At 28.4% G+C, this 16,023-nt stretch overlaps 1 protein-coding gene across 1 annotated transcript in view; it reads left to right on the top strand.

Moving 5' to 3' along the window:
• Window positions 1-16,023, top strand: part of LOC119607148 (cGMP-specific 3',5'-cyclic phosphodiesterase) — a 136,373-nt gene that overhangs the window by 77,977 nt on the left and 42,373 nt on the right. Inside the window, exon 4 of the mRNA XM_037960950.1 lies at window positions 183-213. The gene's annotated coding sequence lies outside the window, so the exon portion shown is untranslated. The remainder of the gene's footprint in view (window positions 1-182; window positions 214-16,023) is intronic.

Genomic DNA, 16,023 nt, shown 5'->3' with positions numbered 1-16,023 from the left:
TTATTTTGTCACCAACCCTAATGTACTAAAATATCCATTGTGCTAAAGTATTTCATATATTTTTTATATTTTTCTCAAAACTCTAATTTTAGAGTTATGCCACTTTAAAGGTTATTTAATGATAGTATATGTTATTTATTGCAATAATCATTCTCATTTTTTTCCATATTTTTCTTTTTCAGATTGCGTTTTATATTCAAACTAATGTAAAAAGTAAGTTAAAGACATTTTATTCTCTATAAATATTTGTATTTCATCTTGTTTACTGATTATAAAATTTTTCAAGGTTAAGAAAGTTGACATTTAAAATTATTAATGCAATTTTAAAACATTTTGACTTAATATTAAATATACTTAATCTATCTTATTAACACGTGCGAGTCATATTATAGTCTTCTATGGTATAATAACATTAACACGTGCTGTTATAAAGTTTGAAAAATCCAATTACAAAGTAAAAATTAGATTTGAGTAAATGAGCAAGAACATAAAAGTTAAAGTTTGTTACCAAAATATTCGAGTTATGATGAGTTTTAGGTCATCATTAAATTGCAAATAGCATTGTTAGTGGATTTTAGTAAAACCTTGAATAACTATTCCATTTTTTCAAATTACTTTTACAAATTTATTACTAAATGTTGTGTTGATTTAAATGATTTTTTTTCATTTTAAGAAGAGAGCGTTAATTTTATTTTATTTTTTTTCACGAACTATTGTAGTTCCCATGATAAAATGTATGTATCTGGTCAAAGCTCAGTACCGGAGAGCTGGCGTAAAATTTCTCATATTATTTTGTTAAAAATTTATCATCCCAGCAAAAACTCCGTAATGACTTTTAGCTGTAACTACTTACATATTAAAATACTTTTCAGTGACTACTACATATCGTCCTGATTACATATAAGTAGTCTAATAACGTCTTATTAATAATGTGTTATATAAATAATTTCTTTTTCATTAATTATCTTCTCCGTGAAGCTATAAAAGCTGTATATGTTTTTTCGTACTATGTACTAACATTGACTACATTTTCTAATTCCTTATACATAAGCGATAGTGGTAAGTACTTGCCTACAATGTCATCACAATGTTAAAATAATGACTTAAAATGCTATTGTGTAGTAAATTTTAACATTTTAACTCCTTACATGGTAATTAAACTTTTTGCTGGGATATTATACGCTTAAAAATAATACACATTTATTTAAGGGACAAATACATTTCAACATTTCTCTGAATTTTAAACTTAAACTCTAAGAAATTTTTGCAAAATACTAAATTTCGTATAAGTAATTTGTATTATTTATTTATTTTTATACCCTCCACCACCATCAGTGGTGATAGAGGGTATATATAACTTTGTCATTCCGTGTGTAACACCAAGAAATATTCATCTGAGACCCAACAAAGTATATATATTCTGGGTCCTTATGAAATTCTGAGTCGATTTAGCTATGTCCGTCTGTCCGTCCGTCCGTCCGTCCGTCCGTCCGTCCGTCCGTCCGTCTGTCTGTCTGTCTGTCTGTCTGTCTGTGTAAAACACGCTCACGTTAAAACGAAGCAATATAATTTAACCAAATTCACCCAAAATATTCATTATTATCCGGTACAGTTTGGTATTGAAAATGAGCAAAATCGGTTCACATCGGGAAAAGTTATGAATCAAAATTTAAAACAACCTCGAAAAAAATAAGCATTTTTTACACATTCTAATGTAATTTTCTCCAAAACTATGCAAGATAATTCCATGAAAATCACCATACATTCGTTTCTGCACAAGATCTTGATCCATGCAGAAAATTTCCAGAATCGGTCCACAATTTCATATACCTCCCATACAAAAGTACATATTCCCGGAAAATGGGTTTTTTGTTAATAACTTCCGTCAGAATGTCGATATATTCACAAAATTTTACAAATTAAAATCATATGTCAATAGAATTCATTCAGAGAAAAAATTTTTTTGGATCGGTCCATAATTGGTCATAGCTCCCATAAAAGGTCCCCTCCCGAAAATCACTTAAACGCGCATAACTCATTACTAAATTAAGATATCCATACAAAATTTGGTATAAGTATTGCCCATATGCATAGAAATATTACTGTGAAAGTTTTTTCCGATCGGTCAATAATTGGTCATAGCTCCCATACAAGGTCCCCTCCCGAAAATCACATAAACGCGCATAACTCATTACTAAATTAAGATATCCATATAAAATTTGGTATAAGTATTGCCCATATGCACAGAAATATTACTGTGAAAGTTTTTTCCCATCGGTCCATAATTGAACATAGCTCCCATACAAGGTCCCCTCCCGAAAATCACTTAAACGCGCATAACTCATTACTAAATTAAGATATCCATATAAAATTTGGTATAAGTATTGCCCATATGCATAGAAATATTACTGTGAAAGTTTTTTCCGATCGGTCCATAATTGGTCATAGCTGCCATACAAGGTCCCCTCCCGAAAATCACTTAAACGCGCATAACTCATTACTAAATTAAGATATCCATACAAAATTTGGTATAAGTATTGCCCATATGCATAGAAATATTACTGTGAAAGTTTTTTCCGATCGTCCCCTCCGTTCCGAGGTCCCCTCCCGAAAATCACTTAAACGCGCATAAATCATTACTTAATTAAGATATCCATATAAAATTTGGTATAAAAATTGCCCACATGCATAGAAATATTACTGTGAAAATTTTTTTTGGATCGGTTCAAAATTGGTCATAGCTCCCATACAAGGTCCCCTCCCGAAAATCACTTAAACGCGCATAACTCATTACTAAATTAAGATATCCATACAAAATTTGGTATAAGTATTGCCCATATGCATAGAAATATTACTGTGAAAGTTTTCTCGGATCGGTCCATAATTGGTCATAGCTCCCATACAAGGTCCCCTCCCGAAAATCACTTAAACGCGCATAAATCATTACTTAATTAAGATATCCATATAAAATTTGGTACAAGTATTGCACATATGCGCGGAAATATTACTGTGAAATTTTTTTCCGATCGGTCCATAATTGGTCATAACTCCCATACAAGGTCCCCTCCCGAAAATCACTTAAACGCTCATAACTCATTACTAACTATAAAATTTGGCAGAAGTATTGCTCATATACAGAGAAATATTACTGTGAAATTGTTTTCCTATCGGTCCATAATTGATCATAGCTGCTATACAAGGTGCCTTTCAGAAAACACTTAAAGGCACATAACTCATTAGGAAATAGTGATACCCATAAAATATTTGGCATTAATACTATTTTTGTACACATAAATGTTATTTCAAAATTTTTTCACGATTAGTCCAACCTTGGTCATAGCTCCCATACAAGGTTCCCTCCCGAAAATCACTTAAACGCACATAATTCATTACCAAATATTGATATCATACATTTAGCAAAATTATTGCTCTTATATACATAAATTACCCTATAAAATAGTTTTACGATCAGTCCATATTTGGTCATAGCTCTCATACTAGGTCCCCTCCAGAAAATCACTTAAATGCACAATATTCATTACCAAATAATGATATAGATACAGAATTTTGAAATTTTGTTTTTATATATAATTCGTCATAGCTCTCATGCAAGGTCCTTTTACGAAAATCTCTTAAACGCACATTACTTATTACCAAATAAAGCTATTGATACAAAATTTGCCACAAATATTAGTTTTGTATACAAAAATTCTATTTCAAGATTTCTCACGATCGGCTCATAACATGGGTGCGGTCGGTCCCATACAAGGTTCCCTTCCGAAAATCACTTAAACACACATTACTTATTACTAAATTACGATATAGATATAAAATTTTACTGAAATATAGCTTTTATGTACAGAAATTTAGCTTAAAGAATTTTTTACGATCGGACTATAATTGGTCATATCTAGGTCCTGCCCCTGAAAGCACTTTAACCGTATTTACCTAGTTGCATTAATTTGTGTAGATTATGTATATGTATTTTGAAAATCCTTTAATTTTCACACACATGCATACATGCAAATTACTAAATATCGCTAAGCGCTATAAAAATATAAAGAAAATTGCGTTTGTAATGTTCAATAAATCATGGAATTGTAATAGATTTAAGCTGTTTAAATCTTGGGATTTTTCTATTTAAGACATGAGAAAACTTATTTCTACAAATATTTGATCAGTTAGAAAAGTATTAATATAAAAGTAACTGGTGGAGGGTATTTAAGATTCGGCTCAGCCGAATTTAGCACTCTAACTTGTTTTTTTTTTAAAACTTTTTTTGCTTAAAAACTTCCCCTTTTAGTTTCTATTCCGTTACATTGAAAAGTCTTAACCAATAAAACATTTTAAATCTAAGTTCAGATAAAGTTTATATAAAGATAAAACCTTTTTTGCATACATATGTATGTATATAAAACCACTCATCTTATGTGTGTATTTATTTGTATATGAAAACAGGTTAGAACGTATTATCAGATATATTAACACATAAAATACCCTACACTAGGTCTCAGTCTGAACTATTTTAAATAGTATGTACTTACAATTAACACTTTAAGTGGATTTAATCCGAATTATATTTAACTATCATATGAAATTTCTGGATCAAGATTTTTAAAACTTAAATCTGATTCAGGAAGAAGATAGGACCTTCGAACTACGAACAGGTCTTTATTTTGAATGATTAATACTAAATATCGGTATAAATACTAGATTTAGGGGATTTAAAATGTTTTCTAGTACCAACACGCTTTTTGCAGATTGTTTACAAGGTTCACATTAAAGTTGAGGACCATTATTTTTCGGAGTTACGAATATCTATACAAACTCATAATACCTATCCCAATATAGTAGTAAGTGTGATATTAAAGTAACAATCTCTCACACACAAGGATAAACTATTTACTTGGCAAGATTTTATTTATATAGATAAAGGTGAATGAGTACTTGCACACACGGAACATCCTTTGTTTCCTTGAGAACGTTTTTAAAAATTTATATAGTTAATGTTTGCATAGTGTCGGTTACTTATGAGCGGTGCGAAAAAGAAGAAGAATGATAAAAACAAGATGAAAACATTTCTAAAAGCAACAAACTGTATTAGTAGCAGCATTAAGAAAATTCTAAATAAGTTGTTTTGTTGCTCATTTTATGAATGTGTTCAAATGTCAAGATATTTTTAAATTTAAATTTTTTTCTCACTTGTTTTGTCAGTAAACAACGTATACATAAAGCTTTTGAAAATACATACATAAGTACATACATATACACTGATACCTGTGTACTATAGTATATATAGATATGAAAATATGTACATAAACATGTGTATTTATGGTTATTTATGTATGTATGTATTTTTATATTTGTATTTATGTGAATTTTACATACGTAAATGCTGACTTTTAGCATATCACTTATAATAAAAGCAAAATGCTAATGATTAAATTCTACAAGGTATATTTAATGTTTATGTCATGCCAAATGGGTATTTTATATAATTTTATTACATACTATTCATCTTATATTTGACATATAAGTAAATAAATATACGACGTATGATTATTGTGAATTAAATATTAATCATACGCCCCTGTAAATAAAATTAAAAGGATTTAAGCCTTGAATTTTAATATAAGGTTTTAAAACTTAATTATCAAATGTCATTATTAAATTTAAAAATATTATAAAATTAGAAAATTTAAAAGACAATTTGTAAATTTTAATATTAAAAACATAATTTTCTTAAAAATTACCTTAACTTAAGTGTGTACAAGCGTTTTATAACTGTTTTGTTAACAACTTCTTTTGTAAACATTTCTCTCTAAAAATAAACATAATGAGGTCAAACAGAAATAATAGAAATTTTATAAGAAAAAAATGAAGTACAAAGCAATATAAATTGAAAAAATAATATATTGTATAAAACATAAATAACAATGTTTTTTTCTTAATAAATATAACGAACAAAGGTGCATTGTACCAGTATTTTTATTCCCCTATTTTTTAAATAAAATTCTTTTGTATTTCCACAAGAGGTTTAATTTAAAAGTAAAAGAAGCGAAAGCACAGCGTGTACAACTAAAACCTATGTCATGGATATTATATTTTTCTATTGTATAAAGAAAAAATTTTTTACAAACTGATTTCGAAAATATTTAAATAGATTTTCTTTCTTTTATTAAAAATAAATAATTCTTCTTATAGAAAATTTTCGATACTATTTTGAATTTGTCTCTCAATGGAAATTTTATTCTTTTTATGAAAATTTAGCAAATTTTCTTTTCATACACAATTTTTGATAAAATTTTATTTTTGTAAAAAATTTTCATTCATTTTCTTTTTACAGAATTTTTAAAAGTTTTATTTTTATAGACAATTTTTGATAAATATTCTTTTTGTAGAAACTTTTTGAGAAATGTTCCTTTTATAGAAAATTTTTGATACATTTTCGATAAATTTTTTTATAGGAAATTTTCAATCAGATTTTCTTTATATAGCAAACTAGCTTTACGCTGTGTGTTTTGCTACCCAAAAATCAATAAAGATTAAAAAGAGATTTTGCGATTTTTGAAGATTCTAGCTATAAAAGTTTCCCAGATATACGAATTTTTGTGTGGGAGTCCACCAATTTATTACCGAAATATTGACATGGATGTCAGAGTTCTTTGCGCAAAATTTGATGATTCAAGCTCTAACAGTTTCCCAGATATAAGAATTTTTGTACTTAATTCATATGGGAAGTGCCAATCCTCCCTAATGATAGTCCGACCATGTTTTTCCCAAATGTTCACATGTATGTTAAAGTTCTTCGTACAAAATTTGAAGATTCTAGTAGCAATAGATTCCTAGAAAAACTAATTTTTGTATTTGTTTCATATGGGAGGTACCCGCCACTAAAATCAAGTTGAATTTTGGCTCTAATAGTTTCTGAGATAAACGAATTTTGGTATTTAAGGTGGTGCCAAGCCCCCTTGTGAAAGTCTACCCATTTCACTCCCAAATATTCACATGCATGTTAAAAGTCATCGAACAAAATTTTAAGATTCTAACTCCAAAAATTTCCCAGATAAACTAATTTTAGTATGTAATTCCTATGGGAGGTGCCATGCCCCCTATTGCTAGTCCGCCAAATTTTTGTCCTAAATATACATGTCGATACTAAAGTGGCTCCGAAAAAAAATTGAGGACTCTAGTTGTTATACTTTTTCAGATATACTAATTTAAGAATTGTTTATATGAGAGGTGCCACGCCCACTGTACCTAGGCTGCCCATTTTGTTAACATGTGTTCATATGGATGTCAAAGTTGTTTGGAGCCTCTAGCTGTTGTAGTTTCAGGGATATGCAACTTTTAATAGTAATAGTAATTGTAATAGTAATAGTAATAGTAATAGTAATAGTAATAGTAATAGTAATAGTAATAGTAATAGTAATAGTAATAGTAATAGTAATAGTAATAGTAATAGTAATAGTAATAGCAATAGTAATAGCAGTAGCAGTAGCAATAGTAATAGTAATAGTAATAGTAATAGTAATAGTAATAGTAATAGTAATAGTAATAGTAATAGTAATAGTAATAGTAATAGTAATAGTAATAGTAATAGTAATAGTAATAGTAATAGTAATAGTAATAGTAATAGTAATAGTAATAGTAATAGTAATAGTAATAGTAATAGTAATAGTAATAGTAATAGTAATAGTAATAGTAATAGTAATAGTAATAGTAATAGTAATAGTAATAGTAATAGTAATAGTAATAGCAATAGTAATAGTATGTGGGCGTGGCATCTCGCCTTCTTGAATTTCCTAAACAAAAGGTACCGAAAGACACTGTGAAAAACGGTTTAGCCGTCTATAAAGTCCAATCAAACATATTACATTCATACAAACACACATTAATTTTTATATAAATATATATTTAGATGTTCAATAAATTTTGCACAAATTTTAGATAACATTCTCTTAATTTTGTATTTATTAAAAATATTCTCTTATTATATCCTACAACACTATAGTAGGTAGGGTATTATGCGTTTGTGCTGATAGTTTTGTCATACAGGGCTAAAGTAAATACATCTCTAAAGTCTAAAGTCTTATTATGAAATTTACTATTTAAATTTTTTTTTACATAAATGTGACTTTAATTTTCTGTACAGAACAAACAAAAATAAATTAATAAAAAAGTGTACTCTGCCAACTATACTTGTGTAAAAAATCTTTTGTTAGTAACATTTACTAGTAGTACTTAGTCGTAAAAGGTTAAGTCAGTTTGGTTTAGTTTAAGACACTTTAGTTAAAAGTCATTTGTTTGTACTTGTACTTACATTCTACAGCTTGCACTTTTCTTATTCATTTTGAAAATTCTGTGTCGTAACACTTTGCCAAAGCATGACACAACACCAACACATAACAGGACATGAGTGTTTGAGTGGATAAGGACTTGCAGTATGTGTGTCAATATGAATGTGTATGTAGCAAAGTAAATAATGTAACAAGGAGTTAACGCACTCATAAATTAAGATCTTAAATACAAATTTATCTTTATACTAAATAAAATACAAAAATTTAACTAAAAGCAATAAAAAAGAATTCCAAATAAATTGTAAATAAAAACATTAAGCAAATGCAAGAGACTTCGACTACGTCTAAAAAGTGTAAAACTCATATACATAGATTTGATGCGACCTTTTCATTTCCGTTTTTCTGCTTTTTTTACAATTTTTTCTTTACAGTTCTCAAAATGTTGTATAAAAACTTATGATGCATAAGGACATGTCTTTTTAGGGACACAAATTTTATAAAATATTTAAGATTTTTACCCCTAAATCTTTTGAAAAAAAAAAATAACAAGTAAGAAATTATAGTCGGGCGAGGCAGACCATATAATACTCTACACCTGTTACAAAAATAAAATGTGATTTATTTTCATAATAAAGCATTTAATTTGAACTACCTTGCCTCAGCCATTTATTGTTGAATAAAATTGTGGACATTTACGTCAAATTTTGAAGGGGCTTTTTATAGGGGCTAGGGTCAAATGAGGTCCTATAATTATAAAATTCATGAGGGTCATTAAGTCTAGTATAGAACTTGGTTTTACAGCATTTTGTCGAGATACGAGTATATTAAACATAATTATAAACTTAAAAGACCTATTCGGGGGTTCAGTTGTATGGCGGCTAGGTGAAATAATGGACCGATGTAAACCATTTTCAATAGTCTTCGTATCCGATACTATAGAAGATCATGTACCAAATTTCATTGAATTATCTTTAAAGTTGCGACCTGTAGTTTGATTACAAGGTTCAGTTGTATGGCGGCTCGGTGAAATAATGGACCGATGTAAACCGTTTTCAATAGGCTTCGTATCCGATACTATAGAAGATCGTGTGCCAAATTTCATTGAATTATCTTCAAAATTGCGACCTGTAGTTTGATTACAAGGTTTACAAGCAGAGTTGGGGGTAGTGCACTAAATATTTAGTGCACTAAGGTTTTCACTAAATCCCACTATAGTGACAACATTTTGATTTTCCACTATTTTTCATCACTATAGTGGTAGTGAAACATATCGTAACTACCACTAAAAAAATTAGTGGTAGTGAAACATGTTTTAACTACCACTAAAAAAATTAGTGGTAGTGTAAAATTTTTCCACTACCACTAACCATTAGTGGTAGTGAAAATTTTGCACTACAATAAAATAGTGCAAATTTTTAACAGTCACTACATGAATGCTTTAATTATATTATATGCACTAAAATCTCAAAAAATAGTGTTTATAAAAATATTTCAAACAAATTGAAAATATAGTCAAAATATTTTCATTTTATTATTTTTTATTGCATAAAAAAATTAAATAAAAACTTAAAATTTTTAAAGGTGTTATCACACGGCATGTATTTTACATATGTACTGTCAAATTTTCCATATGTAAAAGTTGTACATATCGTCTGATACATATGAAACATTGCATATGTAAAATACACATGGAAATATATATGTAATTTTTTATCAATTAGAGCATGCTCTATTTTTCTATGACAAACATAAACAAAACAGCTGTGTGTTTTAATGAAAATTCCTTATTTTTTTGTATAACTATTTTCTTATGTTTTTTTTATTACTACTTTAATATTAGTCTTAATTAATTTAATAAATAATAAAAATAAAAAATTATAAAATAATTCAATATAATGATATGTTTTTGAGTCCCATTAACATTAGTGAATGATTATATTTTTCCACTATCCTGTTAGTGGAGAAAAAAAATTGCACTAAGCTGTAAAAAAAAGGTTTCTCACTATCACTAAATTAATTTTAGTGAAAATTTTTCTTTTACCACTACCACTATTGCTTAGTGAGACTGTTATTTTTCAACTCACCACTAAATAGCTATTAGTGATAGTGAAAAATTTTGCACTATCACTAACTTTTAGTGGAAACTGGAAATTTAGTGCACTACCCCCAACTCTGTTTACAAGCCCTATTCGAAGGTTCAGTTGTATGGGGGTTAGGTGAAATAATGGACCGATCTTAACCATTTTCAATAGGATTCGTCCCTGTGACAATAGAAGGTCATGTACCAAATTTCATTGAATTATCTTCAAAATTGCGACCTGAAGTTTGATTACAAGGTTTACATGGACGGACAGACGGACGGACATAGTTAAATCGACTCAGAAAATGATTCTATGCCGATTGCTATACTTTACTATAGGGCCAATATTATTGGGCGTTACAAACATCAGCACAAACCCAATATACCCTCCCCACTAAAGTGGTGTAGGGTATAATAACAACATTAATATACATATACACACATACATACATATGTACATTTGTATAGTAAGTAAAAATATATTTCTGCAAATATGAAATTTGTGTGAGTATAAATAATGTAAATATACATACATATGTGTGTAAATATTTGTGATACCATATCATATGTATTTACATTTGTAAATCATAAAAAATTTAAAGAAATGGGTAATTTTGGTTAAATTTCCCTTAAACTATACCAGGTAAGCTGTGCATTTTTAAATTGGTAATAACACTGGTCTGCAGTGAAATCCTCCTTTAAGAAAAATTATAATATAATTGAAGATATTAAGATACAAAAGCAACATTTGCTTTTTATTACTTTCTATCAAGTCTTGTTTCTGAAATATTAAAATGTTTGTATTAACCCTTGTTTTACCGTCCTCACTCCGAAATATTTTTTCAAAAAAGTATTTCATTGATATCATTATATTTACAACATTTAACGTAATATTCCTGCAAAAATTCAAGATCAAGTGTGGTCCTATCTGGAAGTTATAAGCACTCAAAATTTAAAATTTTGGAAAAATTTAAGATGAAAAAAATTCCTAAATTTGTATACAAAACGCTTGATGTAATCTATAAAAATTCATAAAGAATATATATTTTTTTTAATAAATGATACAATACATAACAGGGGTTCACTTAAGGATAAAAAAGTTTCAAAAAAATAATTATCAGGACCAGCATTGCGGCTCAAATTCAGATTATTTAAAATGGATATCACGTAAAAATTGGACTTGCTAGAAATATTTTAAAACCACATCTCTATTCAAGAGCACTTATGCTATACTAATCTTGCACTACAATTCATTTTGCGCCAAAAATTTTTTTGTGGACAGGCCTTTACACATATCATACTCCGCAAGAATGGAAATCAATTACCCGAAATTCAAATATTGATAAACATACCGAAACCAACCAGAAGTACAATTTCGTAACCATATGCCCTATTACTAAAATTATTACCAACATTGGTTCTAGGTTTCTGCAGATAATTTTGATTGATTAAAATTGTGTTGCAATATTTTTTGAGATTTTAATTAGTAAAAGTATTTATATGAATATTTAGTTTTCTATTTATTAAACAAGTAAGAACAAGGGATTTTCTAAAAGAGGGATTATATGGGGGCAGAGGGTTAATATGGTCCTATCCTTATAAATTCTGGTAAAGGAATTTACACCTATATCTGTTATTTGTCGATTTTTGGAGTGATACAAGAAAATTTAACATATTTATGAGCTCAAAAACCCTATGGGGGCGGGTTACGGTTATTTTAACAATTTTCAATAGGCTTATTTTCCTTGGGTCAAAAGAAGAGTATGTGCCCAATTTCATCTAACTATCTTGAAAATTGCGACCTCTAGAGTGCGCCCAATGCTTACATGGACACATAGACGGACAGACAGACATACAGACGGACTTAGCTAAATCTACTAAGAAAGTGATTCTGAGCCGGTTGGTATACTTTAAGGTGGGAATATGAGAATATTTTTGAGTGTTACAAACATCAGCACAAACGCATAATACCCTCCCCACTATAGTGGTGTTATACCCAACATAAACAAACTTTAGAAAGTTGAAACCAACAGGAAATTGTGTCTATCAAGGCCTTATAAATAAAAAGATAAAATAAAATATTCATTTAGTTTTTTGTTGTGTCCTAAAAAATAAAAAAGAAATTACTAGAGTGTAATAAAAATTTATTTTGGTAAAATGACTTCAATCCCTTAAGAATATTTGCCCTTCGTTTCTGTTTTTTTTTTTGCATTTGCAAAAAATTTTTTGTCATACTTATTCTATATTGTATTTATGTATGTTTCTTAAATGTTGGTTCTAATATGTCCAGAATAATGAACATAAATTTAAAGTCACACACAATTACTCGAGCATTTTGTGCGTCAATGCGGTTGTTTTACAAAGATGAAGTCAAAAAAATAGTTGTATTTTTTCAAATATAAAATTTATTCTTAATAAAACTTAAGTTTTTATGGTTTTGCTACTAATACTATGTACTTTACTTTAACGTATTTTTTCAATGTGCTAAATTTTTGATCTCAACTGTTGTTAACTGCTGCATAGTATGAGTGTTCGTGCACACATTTAAGTTTATTAATTTTGTTGGTTTCTTTATTGTTGAATATTGTGGCATTTTTTTAATTTTATTTATTTCCCTCAATATAGTTACTACATGAAATGCGAAAAATTAATTTAATTTATAATTTCATTATGTAATATAGTTTATTAGCTTAATACATTGTGTTTGTTTTGTTGAAAAGTCAAAATAAATATTATTTATCTAATTGTATGGTAAAATTTTTCAATAATAAATAATGTCATTTGAATGTATGCAAATGGATTATTTATTTTCAATAAATGTAAAGTTATAATTTAATATACATTTATAATTACATTTATTATATTTTACTATTTAATTACCTTAATGTTTTGTCTTTTCTTTTTAATTTAAAATAAAAATAAATATTTTTGTTTACACATAATAACACATGTACAATAGTGAATATTTATTTACATCTGTTTTAATTATTTTACCAATATTTTTTTTAATACAATGTTAACACTAATTGTTATATATATATATGTTAATTTTATTTTAATGTATTTTATTTACATTAGGGTAGCTCATAATTGACTCTAGCCTCAATATAAATCCCATATATAATCAATATCGTCTCCAAATTGTTTACATAAATCGGTATTAAGGTAAAATCCTATTAGACTTCATTGTTTGTTAATCTATTCTTTTAACTGATTTTCATAATATATCGTCAAATTAGATATATTGAAGTGTTTGCATTTGTAGGCCGGATTATTTAAAAAATAAGCAATATCATTAAGGCTTATACTAAACTCATTTATTCTGATTTTTATTATGATTGGACCTTAACTTCTGTTCAGAAAATTACTTGAACATAATAATTCACTTATAAATACTAGTATCTCAATTAAATTTGTCATAAATTACTTCTTTCTAAACAAAAATTCCCCATTAGTACGGTATAATAGTCTTACATAAAACTTGGAAAACGGTACAAAACAAAAATCAAAAATATGATCTTTAAAAAGGCCTTAGCTTCAACTTTATAAACCACTTGAGATACTTAAATGTGATTGATAAATTACGACCTAAATGTATAAAGTTACGAAAAACTGGGGTTTTATGATTAACTCAAGATTTTGGAGGTATATTTATTTTTTTTTTCATATAGTGTAAACGCATAAAAAATATTTTTTTTCATAATTGTGAGAAATTCGTCAATTAATTATGTTAACCAGTGTTATTTTTATACCCAACATCATGATACAACCATAGAAAGGTAGAATCAGTAGGGAGAGTTGTCAATTCTTTGCCTTGTTAAGTCAAACAAAAAAGAACTAAAAAGAGAAAAACTTCAAAATCTTCAAATGAAAAAACACGAAAAATACCTTGAAATGTTTATTGAACGGCACACGCAAACAGCATTCCACACTTCTGTATCCTGTTTTTGATTTTAATTGGTTTTACAATATTTTTGATTCAAATTATTCAATTTTATTTTCTTAACAAAAAATTTTCAATAATTTTTATTTGATGTTTTTCTTTATATTTTTTAATTTTCTTTTTTGTGACAATTCAAGGCATGTAAAATTGAGAACGTACTTTTCTACTGATTCTACCTTATTATTGTTTTATTATGCCCAACATCAAAAAAGATGGGGGGTATATTGAATTTGTCATTCGTGTGAAACACATCGAAATATTATTGTCAGACCCTATAAAGTATATATATTCTAGGACCTCGTAAGATTCTAAGAACGATTTAGCTATATCCGTCCGACTGTCCTTCTGTCTGATGTTGGTCCACAAAAAAGAGATATTGAGATAAAATTTTCCCAAAATATTTCTTATTAATCAGAAATGTTTGGTATTGAAAATGTGCAAAATCTGTCAACGATTTCACATAGCCCCTATACAAATGTACCCCCCGGAATATTGTGTAAAAATCTTTAAACATTCACAAATTCGTTGTTTATGAAGCAAATGCCAGAAAACTTCGCATAAGTCTGTTTTTGACTTCCGAAACAAAATTCTAAATTATGGCCCTACCTCACAATTAGCCTTACCCCCCATATAAGATCCCCTTTAGAATATGACTATACTACTGATTACTGGCTTAAAAATATGAATATAGCGATGAAATTCGACACATATAAGTTTCAAGTTTCTCTCCACCAAATTTTATGTAGATTGGTCCATTATTGACCCTACACCCCATATAAGCCCCCTTCAGAAAATAGCTTTAACCCTTATTATTGGCGTAAAAATACGAATATAGCGATGAAATTTCACAGAAGTAAGTTTTATACGAGCCAAAATCTCAAATTCTATATGGATCAGGCCTTAATTGACCCTTCCCCCATATACTGGACTAAAAAACGCGTAAAGCGATGAAATTCGATATAAACATGACTTGTATGAACCAAGATCGTTCTAAAAAATTTTACGAGGATCGGTCTAAATTGGCCCTACCCGCATATAAGGCCCCTTAGAAAATGGCTTTAAAACTCATTACTGTCTTAAAAATACTAGTAGATCTATGAAATTCGACATAAACTAGTTTTGTATGAGCTAACATCTCTCTACAAAATTTTATGGGGATCGGTCCATAATTGACCCTACCCCCCATTTAAGGTCCCCATCAGAAAATTACTTTAACGCTCATTACTGGCTTAAAAATACGAGTACAGCGATGAAATTCGAAAAGAAATTCTATAGGAACCGAAATCTCTCTACCAATAAATTCCCCATCAGAAAATGACTACAACGGGAAAAATACGAATATCGCAATGCAATTCGACATAAACTAATTTTGAGCTTAAATCTCTCTACCATATTTTATGAGGATCGGTCCATAATTAACCCTAACCCCGTATAAGGTCCCATTAAGAAAATGACTTTAATGCTCATTACTGGCTTAAAAATACAAGTAGATCTATGAAATTTGAAATAAATAAGAAACTGAAATCTTCCTACTGACTTTTATGAGAATTGGTCCATATAAATAACCCTACTCCCTATATAAGTTAATATTTTTAATGAGCTCCACTAAGTTTTTGAGATTGTTATAGAAATGTTGCACTGGGTTAAGGGATAATTTTTTATAATTGTTTAAAAACTAAAAATTTTTTTCAATTGCATGG

This window comes from Lucilia sericata, unplaced genomic scaffold (genome assembly GCF_015586225.1).
Source record: "Lucilia sericata isolate MDLA Ls3-8-SP2 unplaced genomic scaffold, ASM1558622v1 Contig000664F_arrow, whole genome shotgun sequence".
Taxonomy (NCBI): Eukaryota; Metazoa; Arthropoda; class Insecta; order Diptera; family Calliphoridae; genus Lucilia; species Lucilia sericata.
Note: the sequence above shows the minus strand (reverse complement) of the source record. Positions and strands in the feature narration are given on the sequence as shown.